The sequence below is a fragment of the Gymnodraco acuticeps genome, unplaced genomic scaffold (genome assembly GCF_902827175.1).
Source record: "Gymnodraco acuticeps unplaced genomic scaffold, fGymAcu1.1, whole genome shotgun sequence".
In the NCBI taxonomy this organism is placed as follows: Eukaryota; Metazoa; Chordata; class Actinopteri; order Perciformes; family Bathydraconidae; genus Gymnodraco; species Gymnodraco acuticeps.
Window position 1 is genome coordinate 379,242 of NW_022990088.1, and position 16,612 is coordinate 395,853.

The window sequence follows — 16,612 nt, forward strand, 5'->3', positions numbered from 1 at the left end:
TTGTCCCGCCATTCATTTCTGTTATTGAGCCGTTAAAGCATTGTTCAATTTCTTCTGGCTGTACCATGTCGGTGAGATTGAACACTGCTAGTGATAAACACAGCTGTGGAAGAGGAGGAGATATGAAAGGTGGTCAGATCCTTCTGATCTGTGACCTTCCTCTTTGTTTTCCTTCCTCTTTTGACACACAACTTTTCCATGACGTTTCTCTAGACATTCAGGAGAAACACAACTTTCTGACGACAGAAAAAGCAGTTTTCTCTTTTCCTGAATACACCTTTTAAATCGGTTCCTGTATTTAAGAATTAAAGTTAGCTCCACTATCAGCAATGGAGAGTGGTATTGAACATATTTGAGCGTTACATACATAGTCTGAAAGTGACTTTTAAAAGCACACTGGCATGGCTTTTTAAGAGCAGAATTAGATTTGTGTGCAAGAAAGGAATATATCGCGAGTGCAACAGAAGATTTTAGCATGCAAGAGAAATTGTGTGACTGCTTTTGAGTGGATCTAAAATGTTTAAGAGTCATGAAAACAGATGGAGAGGATCAGGAGTGCAGGAGAATTTTTGATTCTACTAGAATATGTTGAAATGATGTAATGTAACCCTTTCATTTACTCATAATGTCTGCCTGGATACATCTGTATTCATCCTGTGAGATGTTGTGTGAACCTGCTGATCTCCTGAAGCCCAAAAGAGCCCTGTGTTCGAAAATGTTGACTTTCTGTCGTCACCGTTCTCTCATCCACTGTGGCCGAAAAATAGCAAATAGAAACGAGGTCTCCTTCTCATGCTGTTCGAGGGGATTACAGATCACTTAATTCACATCTTGCTGAGCTGGATTAAATTAAAAAAAAACAGATAAATATAGAGAGAAAAGTCAAGCGCTTTTGATGCATTGCCTTTTTGTTTTTTACATTACACCACTGGCTTTTATTTTAATTCCTTTTCTAAATGCTAGGTTGGGGCGAAATCGATAGGGACTTGGCTTGGCAACTGGAAGGTCACCAGTTCAAGTCCCGGCAAGACCAAGTGCTACCGAGGTGTCCCTGAGCAAGGCACCGTTCCCTATACTGCTCCCCGGGCGCCGTTCAAAATGGCAGCACACTGCTCCTAACACAGGATGGGTCAAATGCAGAGAAACAATTTCCCCACAGGGATTAATAAAGTATATCAAATATCAAATCAAAAAGGTATTGGATAGGACTATGATGGATTTTACCGCAGATTGTGATAAGAAGCCCCTCACAATACATTGATTGCAGTGAATTTCCATTATGGGTATAATCGTGAATATCCTCACATTGTAAAAGCTATCCGTCATACTATCATTTAAACCAAGCCAGCATTAGATACAGAGCAGAGACAGCCTGTTCCTAAATGCATTCCCACATGTTCTGCCTGGAGAGAGAGGCTGGATTTTAAAATCACATTCGAAAAGGCTTGTGTAAATATTTGGCGATTAACTGAAAAGGAAATGAGCAGTGGGGTTATTTTTAGAGGGATAGTTGTTGCACCATATCATGCAAATGTGGACGAGAGCTCTAAAAACAAACATGGGATAAATCGAATGCTGATCTTTCAAAAAAAGCTTTCAAAACAAACAAAATGTCGCCAGAGTAAATGATATCTGACATCTGGAAACAACAGAGCTTTGTGCGTATCAAAAATATTTTCCATCTGCAGTGACAGAGTGTACCGAGGAGCATTTGAGACATTATCCAATCTTCTGCATGCTTTGTGAGGGGGGAAACAAGTGAGACACAGATGTGTTGTCCTTCAAATGTCTACAAACCTGCTCCTATTGTTTTAAAGAGTCCTCTCCTGCTGATGTTCAGGTGTATATCAGTATGTAGTGTCTCTACGTTAAAGAGTCCTCTCCTGCTGATGTTCAGGTGTATATCAGTAGTGTCTCTACTTTAAAGAGTCCTCTCCTGCTGATGTTCAGGTGTATATCAGTATGTAGTGTCTCTACTTTAAAGAGTCCTCTCCTGCTGATGTTCAGGTGTATATCAGTATGTAGTGTCTCTACTTTAAAGAGTCCTCTCCTGCTGATGTTCAGGTGTATATCAGTGTGTAGTGTCTCTACTTTAAAGAGTCCTCTCCTGCTGATGTTCAGGTTGTATATCAGTATGTAGTGTCTCTGCTTTAAAGAGTCCTCTCCTGCTGATGTTCAGGTGTATATCAGTATGTAGTGTCTCTACTTTAAAGAGTCCTCTCCTGCTGATGTTCAGGTGTATATCAGTATGTAGAGTCTCTACTTTAAAGAGTCCTCTCCTGCTGATGTTCAGGTGTATATCAGTATGTAGTGTCTCTACTTTAAAGAGTCCTCTCCTGCTGATGTTCAGGTGTATATCAGTATGTAGTGTCTCTACTTTAAAGAGTCCTCTCCTGCTGATGTTCAGGTGTGTATATCAGTATGTAGTGTCTCTACTTTAAAGAGTCCTCTCCTGCTGATGTTCAGGTATATATCAGTATGTAGAGTCTCTACTTTAAAGAGTCCTCCTCTGCTGATGTTCAGGTGTATATCAGTATGTAGTGTCTCTACTTTAAAGAGTCCTCTCCTGCTGATGTTTCATGTGTATATCAGTATGTAGTGTCTCTACTTTAAAGAGTCCTCTCCTGCTGATGTTCAGGTGTATATCAGTATGTAGTGTCTCTGCTTTAAAGAGTCCTCTCCTGCTGATGTTCAGGTGTATATCAGTATGTAGAGTCTCTACTTTAAGAGTCCTCTCCTGCTGATGTTCAGGTGTATATCAGTATGTAGTGTCTCTACTTTAAAGAGTCCTCTCCTGCTGATGTTCAGGTGTATATCAGTATGTAGTGTCTCTACTTTAAAGAGTCCTCTCCTGCCTGATGTTCAGGTGTATATCAGTATGTAGTGTCTCTGCTTTAAAGAGTCCTCTCCTGCTGATGTTCAGGTGTATATCAGTATGTAGAGTCTCTACTTTAAAGAGTCCTCTCCTGCTGATGTTCAGGTGTATATCAGTATGTAGTGTCTCTACATGTCTCCATGCTTTAATGTTCAAAAAGCTCTTTATTTGTCTCATACTGCCTGTGCTGCAGCACCTCTTTTCACCCTGTCTGAAACCAGAGCCCAGTCTGCTCTGATTGGTTAGCTGGCCGGCTCTGTTGTGATAGAGACGTCATGCCCCTTAGCCTATCACGTACAATGTGTTGGAGAGCTAGCCAATAGAAGCGTAAGTGTCACATAGTGATGTCATTATGTTACAGAAGTAAACAAAGGAGTCCAATGGAGGAAACTCCCTCTAGAGGTACTCAGGGATTTGATCCTACATGCACAAAAACTATATAACAATACAGGAAAGGGAAAGCACCAAAAAGCAGAATAGGGCCTCTTTAAAAAGGAACTGGGCATTATGTCTCGTTTTGTGAATTGGAGTTTTTCCAACTTGCTGTTTTTGGATTTAAACTTTGCCATTTTTAAGCAACATGCTTCTTGCTGATTTGAAACAGACAGATACACATAGATTTCGAGGGAAGATTCTTTATCTAGTCATGGATGAAACATGCTCAAAGCTGCAGACGACGTCGCTCTGAACTCAGTGACCCTCATTGGGAATGCAGCGTGAGATATGAAGTGGTAGCATGAGGAGGGTGAGGATGGAGGGATGAAGAGCCCCCTCTCCTCCCCTCTGTTGATGTACAAAAAAGAAACAGTCGCTTCCTGCAGCGACGGTCAAAGAGCTGCTGTGTCCCAGAGGTTGTGTGTGTGTGTGTGTGTGTGTGTGTGTGTGTGTGGTGTGTGTGTGTGTGGTGTGTGTGTGTGTGTGTGTGTGTGTGTGTGTGTGTGTGTGTGTGTGTGTGTGTGTGTGTAAAGAAAACGTGCCCTCTAACCTCTAACATCTCCAGTTGCACTCTGAAGCTTTGCCCTATTTTCTGCTCTCAGCTGATGAAAGGCCTCACTGAATATTTCAAATACTTGTGGTGCACCCTGAATCGCCTGTCGAGAATTTGTACACTTTGAGACAAAAACTCCCTGGGGAGGATGAAGAAGGCGTACAGGCTTCACTTCCTGCCTGCAGTATTAATTGCAGGTTTGCTAATAAAGCAGTGCAGGATTTCCCACAGGACGTCCTGTGGGAAATCCTGCACTGCTTTATTAGCAAACCTGCAATTAATACTGCTACAAAAATATGGATTATAAAAAGGTAAATATTGAACCAGAGGAGCGGTCTGTTTCAAACTGAAGGGTATACAGTCCTCTGTTTCAAACTGAAGGGTATACAGTCCTCTGTTTCAAACTGAAGGGTATACAGTCCTCTGTTTCAAACTGAAGGGTATACAGTCCTCTGTTTCAAACTGAAGGGTATACAGTCCTCTGTTTCAAACTGAAGGGTATACAGTCCTCCGTTTCAAACTGAATGCCACTGCCTCAATGAAAAGAGATCGGGACCTCACTTATATTCTGAATGAACACGGTGTGTTATGTTGAAGAGGATACTTTAGTTATTTTGTATATATTGGTTGAAGCAGGACGCTGTGGTTGTAATAGTTTAAAATGGGGACAATGACACATACTTTTGGACAGTCTTTTCTGGAAGGTTTCCGTAGTTAACCGCTGAAACGCCTCCATTGGACTCATTTGTTTACTTCCTGAACATAGTGACATCACAATGCAACAATTACGGTTCTTTTGGCTAGCGCTCCAACACAGTGTTCGTGATAGAGATGTCCCGCCCCTTAGCCTAAGCGGTTGACCAATCACAACAGAGCCGGCCAGCTAACCAATCAGAGCAGACTGGGCTCTGGTTTCAGACAGAGGGTGAAAAGAGGTGCTGCAGCCACAAGGCAGTATGAGAAAAATAAGAGCTTTTTGAACATTAAGCATGGAGACATGTCAGAGTAGAGACACTACATACTGATATACACCCTGAAACATCAGCAGGAGAGGACTCTTAAAGTAGAGACACTAACATACTGATATACACCTGACCATCAGCAGGAGAGGACTCTTTTAAAGTAGAGACACTACATACTGATACTACACCTGAACATCAGCAGGAGAGGACTCTTTAAAGTAGAGACACTACATACTGATATACACCTGAACATCAGCAGGAGAGGACTCTTTAAAGTAGAGACACTAACATACTGATATACACCTGAACATCAGCAGGAGAGGACTCTTTAAAGTAGAGACACTACATACTGAATATACACCTGAACATCAGCAGAGAAGGACTCTTTAAAGTAGAGACACTACATACTGATATACACCTGAACATCAGCAGGAGAGGACTCTTTAAAGTAGAGACACTACATACTGATATACACCTGAACATCAGCAGGAGAGGACTCTTTAAAGTAGAGACACTACATACTGATATACACCTGAACATCAGCAGGAGAGGACTCTTTAAAGTAGAGACACTACATACTGATATACACCTGAACATCAGCAGGAGAGGACTCTTTAAAGTAGAAACACTACATACTGATATACACCTGAACATCAAGCAGGAGAGGACTCTTTAAAGTAGAGACACTACATACTGATATACACCTGAACATCAGCAGAGAGGACTCTTTAAAGTAGAGACACTACATACTGATATACACCTGAACATCAGCAGGAGAGGACTCTTTAAAGTAGAGACACTACATACTGATATACACCTGAACATCAGCAGGAGAGGACTCTTTAAAGTAGAGACACTACATACTGATATACACCTGAACATCAGCAGGAGAGGACTCTTTAAAGTAGAGACACTACATACTGATATACACCTGAACATCAGCAGGAGAGGACTCTTTAAAGTAGAGACACTACATACTGATATACACCTGAACATCAGCAGGGAGAGGACTCTTTAAAGTAGAGACACTACATACTGATATACCCTGAACATCAGCAGGAGAGGACTCTTTAAGTAGAGACACTACATACTGATATACACCTGAACATCAGCAGGAGAGGACTCTTTAAAGTAGAGACACTACATACTGATATACACCTGAACTATCAGCAGGAGAGGACTCTTTAAAGTAGAGACACTACATACTGATATACACCTGAACATTCAGCAGGAGAGGACTCTTTAAAGTAGAGACAGTACATACTGATATACACCTGAACATCAGCAGGAGGGGACTCTTTAAAGTAGAGACACTACATACTGATATACACCTGAACTTCAGCAGGAGAGGACTCTTTAAAGTAGAGACACTACATACTGATATACACCTGAACTTCAGCAGGAGAGGACTCTTTAAAGTAGAGACACTACATACTGATATACACCTGAACATCAGCAGGAGAGGACGTCTTTAAAGTAGAGACACTACATACTGATATACACCTGAACATCAGCAGGAGAGGACTCTTTAAAGTAGAGACACTACATACTGATATACACCTGAACATCAGCAGGAGAGGACTCTTTAAAGTAGAGACACTACATACTGATATACACCTGAACATCAGCAGGAGAGGACTCTTTAAAGTAGAGACACTACATACTGATATACACCTGAACATCAGCAGGAGAGGACTCTTTAAAGTAGAGACACTACATACTGATATACACCTGAACATCAGCAGGAGAGGACTCTTTAAAGTAGAGACACTACATACTGATATACACCTGAACATCAGCAGGAGAGGACTCTTTAAAGTAGAGACACTACATACTGATATACACCTGAACATCAGCAGGAGAGGACTCTTTAAAGTAGAGACACTACATACTGATATACACCTGAACATCCGCAGGAGAGGACTCTTTAAAGTAGAGACACTACATACTGATATACACCTGAACATCAAGCAGGAGAGGACTCTTTAAAGTAGAGACACTACATACTGATATACACCTGAACATCAAGCAGGAGAGGACTCTTTAAAGTAGAGACCCTACATACTGATATACACCTGAACATCAGCAGGAGAGGACTCTTTAAAGTAGAGACACTACATACTGATATACACCTGAACATCAGCAGAATGTGTCCTCTTTAAACGTAATTGCTTATTAAAGTCATTTCGTTGAGATAAATGTTTGATATCTTGAGCTATATGATAGACACCTTTTACCTGCAGCAACATGATGTCACCATTGCAGTCCAGTGTAGTTTAATTCAACAGTATTCACAGAGGTGGTCTTGTGATAGACCGAGTGTAGTAATAGTAGTTAGAGTATCTAAAAGGGTTCTTAAATGTGCCACTATACACAACATAGGCGTTTTGGCATTCCTGTCAATAACACCACATCTAGTTTGAGTGGTCGGTGCTTCCTTGTCCAATTTAGTTTAAAAAAAAAGCCAGTATGTGAAATGACAGAATGCTTTGTGTATTAATTTCAGAGAAGCTTGGGCTAGATAAATATATCGTGCGGCCCCTCCCGGCCCCTGGGAAGGAAGCAGAATATGAGTGTGTGATTTTAAAGGAGAGCTGTGACAGCAGAACAATATCTCAGAAACACTGCTGCTAATTACACGCTGCGCTGCGAGCAGATTACTGTTTGGTCTTAGACCGCTTCGCAGGCTGGTTACTTTCTGTGTGTTTGAGAAATAAAAACATACGGAGAGAAATTAAAGATGTTTAGATGCATTTATTCCGAGGTCACTCTGTGCCGAGCTGAAGGCATGGTTGTTAGCTCCAGCAGAAGGCTCTGTTTTGGGTTTGTTTGCTTTTTTGTCAGGAATATTATGAAAAAACGACTGACCTGATTTTGATGTTTAAAGGAAACTTAAAGGAAAGGTGTAGCCGAAGCCAAATCCAAATCCATAAGAAATTGGAGTTGATACAAATCACAAAGCAGATTGTTGTTCCCTTATGGAAACTTCCTTGAGAGTCAGAAGTCTCTTTAATTTGTATTTGAATTACACCGGGCAGCGGCACACTGTGAACTGTCTGGAAGACTCGGGTCTAACTCATGGTCTAACGAACCTTACATAAAATGAAATGTCAACAACAGGGCTTGGGAGCAGTGGTCGCACTCGCGTTAACCAAATACCCCCCCGTCAGCGCGAGTGAGTGATTTGTGCACTCGACGGGTAATAATGGATTATGACGGAAATGTTACGATCCTGTCCGTCAAAATGACTGACAACGAAAAAGTCTAAAGCCACCACTGCTTGGGAGAAAGAAACGATGTGATATTTGGGCCCATTTTCGCTACAATGAGGCGGAGAAAAAAAGCGAATGCATTGTTTTATCAGAAGGGAAGCAATGTGGCCAAAACACAGCTGGTCAAAACACCACAAACCTGAGCAGATACTCTCTGCAAAGCTTCTAAATCATTCAACCTGTGTTTTTCATCAAATAAGGACAAGATATAATCCTATTTATTTATATATACTAAAATGACAAATGATTGGTTTTGGCTAGACTAGTTTGACTGAAATGTTCTATATAATCTGATGACTAAAAAAGACTCAACAGTTTTCATTGACAAAAAGTAGACTAAAATAATTAGTTTTCTTCGACTAAAATAAGACTAAAATGCTCAGACTTTTAGTCGACTAAAACTTGACTAAATAAAAACAGGATGAAGGTGACTAAATATGACTAAAACTAAAAAGGAAATTTAACACAGGACTAAGACTAAAACTAAATAAAAAAAATAGCTGACGAAATTAACGCTAGACAATAGGAGGGTTAAGGGATTACAAATGTGTAACACTGCACACAAGACATGATAGAGGGCTCCTTAATTCTAGCCGTGATTGTTCTGCTTCCAAAGAGGTGCAGAACTTTAGTATTAAAAGAAAGAAAAGAAATGTGAGTAAAATGTGGGAGGAGCAACAAATGCAATGCAACTGATTGGTGTACAGGAGAACATACTTTATATATGAAAGTATAAGTCTAAATATCAATCAGGCACACAAACACACACATTTGTTGTAACGTCACGTGAGGCTGGTGTAGAGAAACCTGCACGTTTGTGGTCAACCATGATTCCAGTCTCTCAAACTCCACATCAGCAAAGCTCTCCTCACCACACCGTCAACAACAGAAGTGATGCTTTCAATAAGACCGTCAGGACAACCACAAAAACAACCAGCAGAGAGAACCTCTCAGTATCTCTGAGAAACCTCCCGAGTGACAGCGGCTTCTCTAAACAAACCAAACTGCTGATCAGGCAAGAGGGTTTTTTCCACTGAGTAGAGACAGGATAACATCTCACGTTTTTATATCATTTTACCCCCGAGCAGAGATATCATTTACTCCGGGACAGTGAGGGTGTTAACGCTGCCAGTCCCATTTTCTGTCTTTCATGAGGAATGATTTGCTTCAGGGCTGCATTTCAAACTGTCCTGATAAGACGAGAGGGAAGCGCAACACACTGAGGCTCTTCTGTGTTCCTCTGCTGACACACAGATACTGAAGATACCCAGCAGGCGAAATAAGCACACTCAATAGAGAGGAAGCGGTAATAAATGTCAGTATCAAACCGCTATTTGAGGAACTAAATACTGCATAAGATTAATTGTGCTTTCAAGAGGCATGCATTAACTTGAAGCCGGATCAAACCAATGGATTAGGAGGATTTGATTCATCTATGAAATCCAGATAGATGCGTGATTTAGAGATCCTTCAGTAGCAACATCCAGTATTACAGCAGCAGCTCAGTGCGAGATATATAAGCAGGCGAGAGAAGTGAAACATCTTTCTGTGATGAAATGTGACTAAATGAAGCCTAGGTCTTAGGTTCCTTCCCTAGTAGTACACACATAGTACACACATAGTACACACATAGTACACACATAGTAGAACAAAGTACGGGAAGTCATTGTCTTTGAATGGAAGATACATTCCAACTAACTGTCTCTAAAGTCTGTACTAAACGGGGAAAAAGGAAGTTTAAGATTCAAGTAAGCGTGTGTGTGTGTGTGTGTGTGTGTGTGTGTGTGTGTGTGTGTGGCCTAGCATTACTATACTTGTGGGGACCTAAATCTGTTTACACAGTCACGTGTGGGGACTCGCCTCCCTTATGGGGACAAAATGGAGGTCCCCATGAGGGGAATCATTCATTTTAGGGTGAAGACTTGGTTAGGGTTAGGCATGTGTTGGTTAAGGTTAGGATAAGTCTCCAGGAAATGCATGAAAGTCAATGTTATGTCCCCTGAAGTGATGTATACATGGTGTGTGCGTGTGCGTGTGTGTGTGTGTGTGTGTGTGTGTGCGTGTGTGTGTGTGTGTGTGTGTGTGTGTGTGTGCGTGTGTGTGAGTCTCTTTCTGTCAGGGTAAAACACCTAAAAAATGTGGGATGTTAAAAAGTTCAGGCCAAGACAAGCTCTGTCTTTGTGTGCAGAGCCAAGCTGTTCATCATCAGAAATAAACAGAGAGACTAAATCTGCTTTTTATGAGACGTGGGGGGTGAACGCCTTCAGACACACACTTCTTCTTCTTTGGTTATGTTTGTGTGCCAGTAAAAGACGAAAAGTGCCACAAAGCCTCCTGCAGACTCACCAACACTAAAGGAACATGCAGAGGGCTCTGACGTTGCTGACAGACAACAGTCATTAGCAGCCATGAAAACAGTGTTTACCTCTATAGGACACCTTAACATTACGCACAGTGAGCAGAGGACAAAAGCCTATAAAAACAAGAATGTTAAATGCTGACATTTGCAGCGTAAGCATTTCAGTCGTTGACACTGCTAGGAGAAACATTATCAACAACTAAGAACAGGTAGGGATTCTGCAAGCTACGCATATTTGTTTTCAGAGAGCGGTTCAAGCTGCTTGTGTACTGTAGATGGGCGGCACCGCAGTAATCCCAATCAAAGGAATAAAGCAAATTCCTCCAGGCTACAAAAGTCTTCAGTCCCTGAGGCATCTGTAACCCTTTATTTCAGCTAATAAATCTGAGATGTAAAGGGTGGGATTTATATTTAATACACAGATATAGGGCATGGCGATAAAATCTTCTTTCTGATTATATAAGAAAAGCCATATAACCTCTGTCACAATACAGCATGTTTTCTGGTAATCCAATAGATGAATAGTCCATATGAAATAACCACTTGAGCTTTGAGCATCTTCTCTCAGAGCCTCTCAGGTTTCTACTCCCTGAAACCTTTTGAAAAGCTGAATTCAGGAGCTCTTCTTTATTTATTTTCTCATCAGGATGCATGGATCAGGCGGCTGAGATGTGAAACACTCACAGCTAGCTGCTTTGAGGATCTAAATCCCTGAGATCCAAGAGGCTGACAGACTTCAAAATAAGCCCTGAAAACAGCTGCTGAGCCCACAAAATTAAAACCCAAACACTTCCAACACTTCATTTTCAGCCCTTTTAAAAAAAAAACATCTGGAGAGTCAGGACTGCAGGTTTATCAGACTCTCCCTTTAAAACATGTAGCACACAACAGGACGCTGTTTAACTAACTGGAAGTAGTGTGTTTGGTTGAGGCGAAGAGCTGCAGCCGGGTCGAGCTACAGCAGGGGTGTCAAACTCAAGGCCCGGGGGCCAAATCCGGCCCGCGACTTCATTTTATGTGGCCCCGCAAGAGCTTGCAAAGAATATAATATGTTTATTATACGGTTACATGGCGATTTACAGAAGCAGGTTGCCCATAAACTACATATCCCACAATGCATCTCATTTTGTGACATGCGCACTGAAGAGACTTGTAATTATTTGCCCTAGACTGCTGCATTCAGACGTAAGTTATTACCCTATCCGATAATAATCCAATGCAGAGGCAATAATGTAATATAATACATTATTTTATATATTTATATTGTCTTAAAGTTACAACCGGCCCTTTGAGTGCTAATACTATAGCATCCATAATGCTAATGTGGCCCGCGATGAAATTGAGTTTGACACCCCTGAGCTACAGGATGCAGGACATGACTCTGACTACACCGCCGGCTCGTAATTTGGTCAAAAATAACCGAGTCTAAGACGACAGTGAGGGGTTAGATCAGATAAGATGAGGTGGTGAGCGTCGGTATCCACTCATGGGCTCAATCAGACATTACACTGACTTTGTACTAGGGATCAGAAAGGGTACGTTTGTTTAATGTTTGGCTCGAATGATTCAGACATTTTGGTTTTAACATACATCTCCTCCGGGTATCACAGTGGAGTCCTAAACCTGGAAATGAGTCAGTAATTAACCTGTTAAGCCCCAAGCCTGTTTTCCAGGTCTCCGGCTCAAAAAGGACATTTCCAGAACAAACGACCATAACTACACTTCTAAAAGGGGAACATTAATAACCTTTTTTCTCAAAGTAATGATAAACCTGTGAGTTGGATGTAGAAAAGTCAGAATCAATTTCTCTGGAACCCATTGGTCGATTTTGGTGAATCGAAGGGGAATTTCCACATACACACCAAGTTACCATGGAGAAATGAGGGCTATGCGCACGCAGTTTGCCCAAAGCGATTTTACGCTCTGAAATCTGAAAACTAGTTTTATTGCTGATGGATTATCAGAAATCATTTCAAAGTGACAGACACATTGGATTAATATGGATTAACCTTCAGCAGCGTTTTTATCGTTTTAATGCCATTGAAGATCACTTTTGATCAGACAACGACAAAGGTAAGACATATTGCCGTGTTTGCTACCTAATCCCATGTGTTGTCTGTTTTTGTTTATAATGTTGCGAGTTCTGATCATGGAGTGATGATACAGATACCCATCGATTCTGTGTAATCTCACGATGCTAATCGATATGTTAGATTTGCATTTACGATAAGTAATAAGGGTTTTGAGTGAGTTCTGTGCTAACGGCATTAGCATTTTTTCGCTCAGGGCTAATTCAGAGGCTTAGCGTTAGTCTCGTGTTTATTTTTGCTAAAAATGGTTCATATCATCAGTTAGCTGAGTTTCTTCCCGTTACATGGATATGAAACATTCATAGTTTATTACATATTAAGAAGCCCTCAGACGCCGTTTCCTGCAGATGATGCGTTTTTCCGGCGGCGGATGGGGTTTAACAGGTTAAGCTCTTCCGTGTCCCCTCGTCTCAAAGTCAACCATTTTTGTATTAGTTTTTGGTTAGATGCCTTAAATAAGGTCAATGGTAAACACGACAAACGACAAACTACGTGGAGTAAATACCCCACTAGTGAATTTTAAAACGGCGGTTGTTGACAAGTGTCCAAATGAGACGACTAAACGTCATTAAACCAAACATTAGCTGCCGTTAGCTTAGCGCTGGTGACATGAAGTCATGTGATAGTGATGTATTTAGTTTGTTGCCTAACTTTAGATTTATACTTGTGGCAATTGCTTCAAAAGCCATAAAGGTGGTGTTAGTGTTAACATGTAGAGATTATCCTGCTGAACAAAATGTAAAAGTATCTCAAACCTAGCGTACATGGAGACTGTTGCTATGAGGCCGGTGTCAAACTGGGGACAGGCTAAAAGCCAATATTTGATCTTTGCTATAAAAAAAGTGCGAAATTGTAGACTATTTCTAATTCACAAGGGCTTTAATCGAGCTTTCTGCTTGGTTCTGTGCTGCATTTGATCTGATACTAACCTCTTTTGTTACCACTTTAACTCCAAGTACACCCAGATGAAGTCAGACTGAGGCCTCGAACATACCACAAGTCAAAGAAACACCTGCAGGTTTCTGTTTGTAGACTTTATTAGTCTCACACACAGCGGTAGGTTCAGGGTGCGGCCTTGAATCTGCAGAGCTTCCCCAGAGAAAGCAGAAGTCTTTGTCTGTGTGGTCAAGTTCAGTCAAGTCTCAAAGAGGAGAGGAGGAGTCGTCCGGTGTTTGTTTTGCCCGAGGGGAGGAGGACTGTCAGCTGCTCAGGTAGCTTTGTTTAGTCAGACACTGCTTTTAAAATATAATACACCCCGAGGCTACGTTCCCATCCAACATGGAACCATTACTGTGTGTGTGTGTGTGTGTGTGTGTGTGTGTGTGTGTGTGTGTGTGTGTGTGTGTTGTGTGTGTGTGGTGTGTGTGTGTGTGTGTTGTGTGGGTGTGTGTGTGTGTGTGTGTGTGTGTGTGTGTATTAAACACTTCCACAGATGTCAAGAGGTAAAAATGGTTCTGATTAAAAAAGCGTGTTTGCAAATTGTTCACATGTATGATGAACATGAATACTGCCTTTTTGTCTTCCATTCCATACGTCAACATTTTTATCTACATCTTAAGTAATACTGTCAATAATTAAAACACATCTTTGCTGTCTTTTCTTAGCTGAGAAATTACAATCTCACCGACAGATATGATCAAAAATGTGTGTTAAACTAAACATCTATAACAGTTAATCAGGTTACAAAGTATTTTTGTTTTTATCACGCCTGCTAGATCCCCGTACGTACACCGGACAGCCCTTGAATTCTTATTAATGTAAGAATAGAAGTTATTGACATAATTGACAACAAAATATTCAATTGTCAGATTTTTGCTGTATTTTGGTTTGAAGTTGCACACGTTCCTTCACTATTCTATCATTTACTAAACTTTCACCATAACATGTAACTCATAAATGTTGAAATAAGAGGTGAAAAGGATAAACAGGTAAACATCATTTACGACTCTGCTCCAGCCACACAGGTGATTTTTATTTGTTCCGAAAAGACACTTCAGGATTGGGACTGAGGGCATGTTTGACATTTACCTCATTCTCACTTTGATTTTGTTGCACCTGATAAATCGGGAGTAATTAAATTGAGCAAACTAATTTATATTTTTTCTTGCTTTCCATTTAATTTGACATCGATGTTCTTCTACTTAAATAAGGTAAACTTACTTCACATCAATCTCAGCATAACTCAGAACATAGTTGAGGTGACGTCTTTTGAATATGACTGAGATGATAACGTTATATATTGTTAAAGAACAAAGTGCTAATATGTAAAGCGACATGTAGACAGTAGCAATGGTTCTGGTGTAGCCAGTGATGTGCCGGTGGCTCTCAGCCAAACGTTAACAAAGACCAGACTCACTAATTGCTGCGTGTTCAATTAATGACACATAAAACACTAATGTGAACCACAGCCACTGGAACAACACACACTTTACACGCTCTCCATGTTGTTGAACACAGCAGCTCACATACAACTAGGCTTCAATGATGACTTGCTTCTTTAAGTAAATGATTTAATCTCCATTGCAACACGCTTTAAAGTACCATTCAAATCTGTATGTCAGTGCTATTCAATTGGCGGCCCGCGGGCCAAATCCGGCCCCGGGGTGATATTTACTGGCCCTTTGAGTATAATGTTGAAAAGTAATCTACTGGGCCAGAGTGCCTTTATTCCAGAGAGGGGAAGACATTGAGAGATAGAGGGGAAGACAATGCCTGAAAACTTCTGCGGGCTCGGGTTTCGAACACAAGTACTAGCTACTGTAGTGACAACTCCTGTCATTTATTGCATCTCTGTGTGAATGATTAGTTCATTTCACCTAAATTAAATGATGTTGATGGTTAAATTAGCTTCACATGTCGGCCTACTGAGTTCTGAACTTGCCATTTAGATCTAGAAAGGCCTTGGGGCTATGTTGTTTGATTTAATTAAACACTATATGCACTGCACTATGCTGTTGTAGTATTTACTGCATTTGAAGCTCTTAATATGATTCTTTTTCCCGGCCCCTTGCTTTGGATCATTTTCATCAACCGGCCCCATTCCAAACTAATTGAATAGCCCTGATATGGTATGTCATCCTTCATCTGATGGGCGAGCTGCTAAAGAAGCAGAGCTGATAAAGTGTTAGAAAACAAAGATCTCATAGAACCAAACAAGATACTTGTGGCTCTGGCGAGGACACAACAAGATACTTTTATCCTAAGACATTTCAGATTACAATGGGATCGCAGTCTGCTACAGTAGAAGATGACGACACAACAAGCTTCTGATAAAGGAATAATGCAACAGATTTAATGTCTCTTTGGTTAAGAGTAATTTTCTCTCTCGACATACCAATGACAGTCCCATTTCTTAAACTGGTATTAGCTCTTTAAGGAAGTAATTCATTATTTCTGCACCATTGTGATACTTGTACAGTTTTCTTTTATTTCATTGTATGTCTTATCTATGTTGTATGTTGGGTGTGTGGGAGAGAAACTCCCTCTGGAGGGACCACAGCCATAATAGGGCCTTCAACCGTCAAGGCTTTCATTGCCAAACTACACTGTACCTATTGTGCATATGAGAACAAAGCCTGTGTATTTAAATCAAAACAATTAGTCCACTAAGAAGCTCATCCTCATATACTTAAGTACGGACGTAGTGATAGTTTCAGGAAAAAAGTACTGAGGTTTTTCCAGAAAGGGAAACAGGACAGTACGTTCTGGCAGAGAGATACTTTACTCTGTGTAACAATTTATAATACATACATCTTCTGTTATGACAGCTCCTCTGGCAGTGGCGGTTCTAGACCAATTTGACTGGGGGGGCCACTGGGGGGCCAGTTATTTTCTGAGGGGGGCACAATAAATGCACTGGCCCCCCCTGGAACCGCCCCTGTCCTCTGGTATGAAACGGCACTTATAGTCTCGATATAAAGAATGACATTCCTCAGTATTACCTGTGTCACAACATGTTTTCGCTGCTTCTACGATACTCTTATGTCACATGTCCTTTCAGCCTGTGCTTTATTTAGAGTAGAGTAGAGTATACATGACGAGTCCTTTACAAAACAAATAGACCAAT

The 16,612-nt window shown here is 40.9% G+C and overlaps 1 protein-coding gene across 1 annotated transcript in view; it reads right to left on the minus strand.

The window, feature by feature from the left end:
* The window catches only part of LOC117546191 (integrin beta-5-like), a 36,599-nt gene extending 22,538 nt beyond the window's left edge, over positions 1-14,061 (minus strand). The window contains exons 1-2 of the mRNA XM_034216340.1: positions 14,055-14,061; positions 6,916-6,921 (exon numbers count right to left, since the gene is read on the minus strand). The gene's annotated coding sequence lies outside the window, so the exon portion shown is untranslated. The remainder of the gene's footprint in view (positions 1-6,915; positions 6,922-14,054) is intronic.
* Between the last annotated feature and the right edge of the window lie 2,551 nt (positions 14,062-16,612).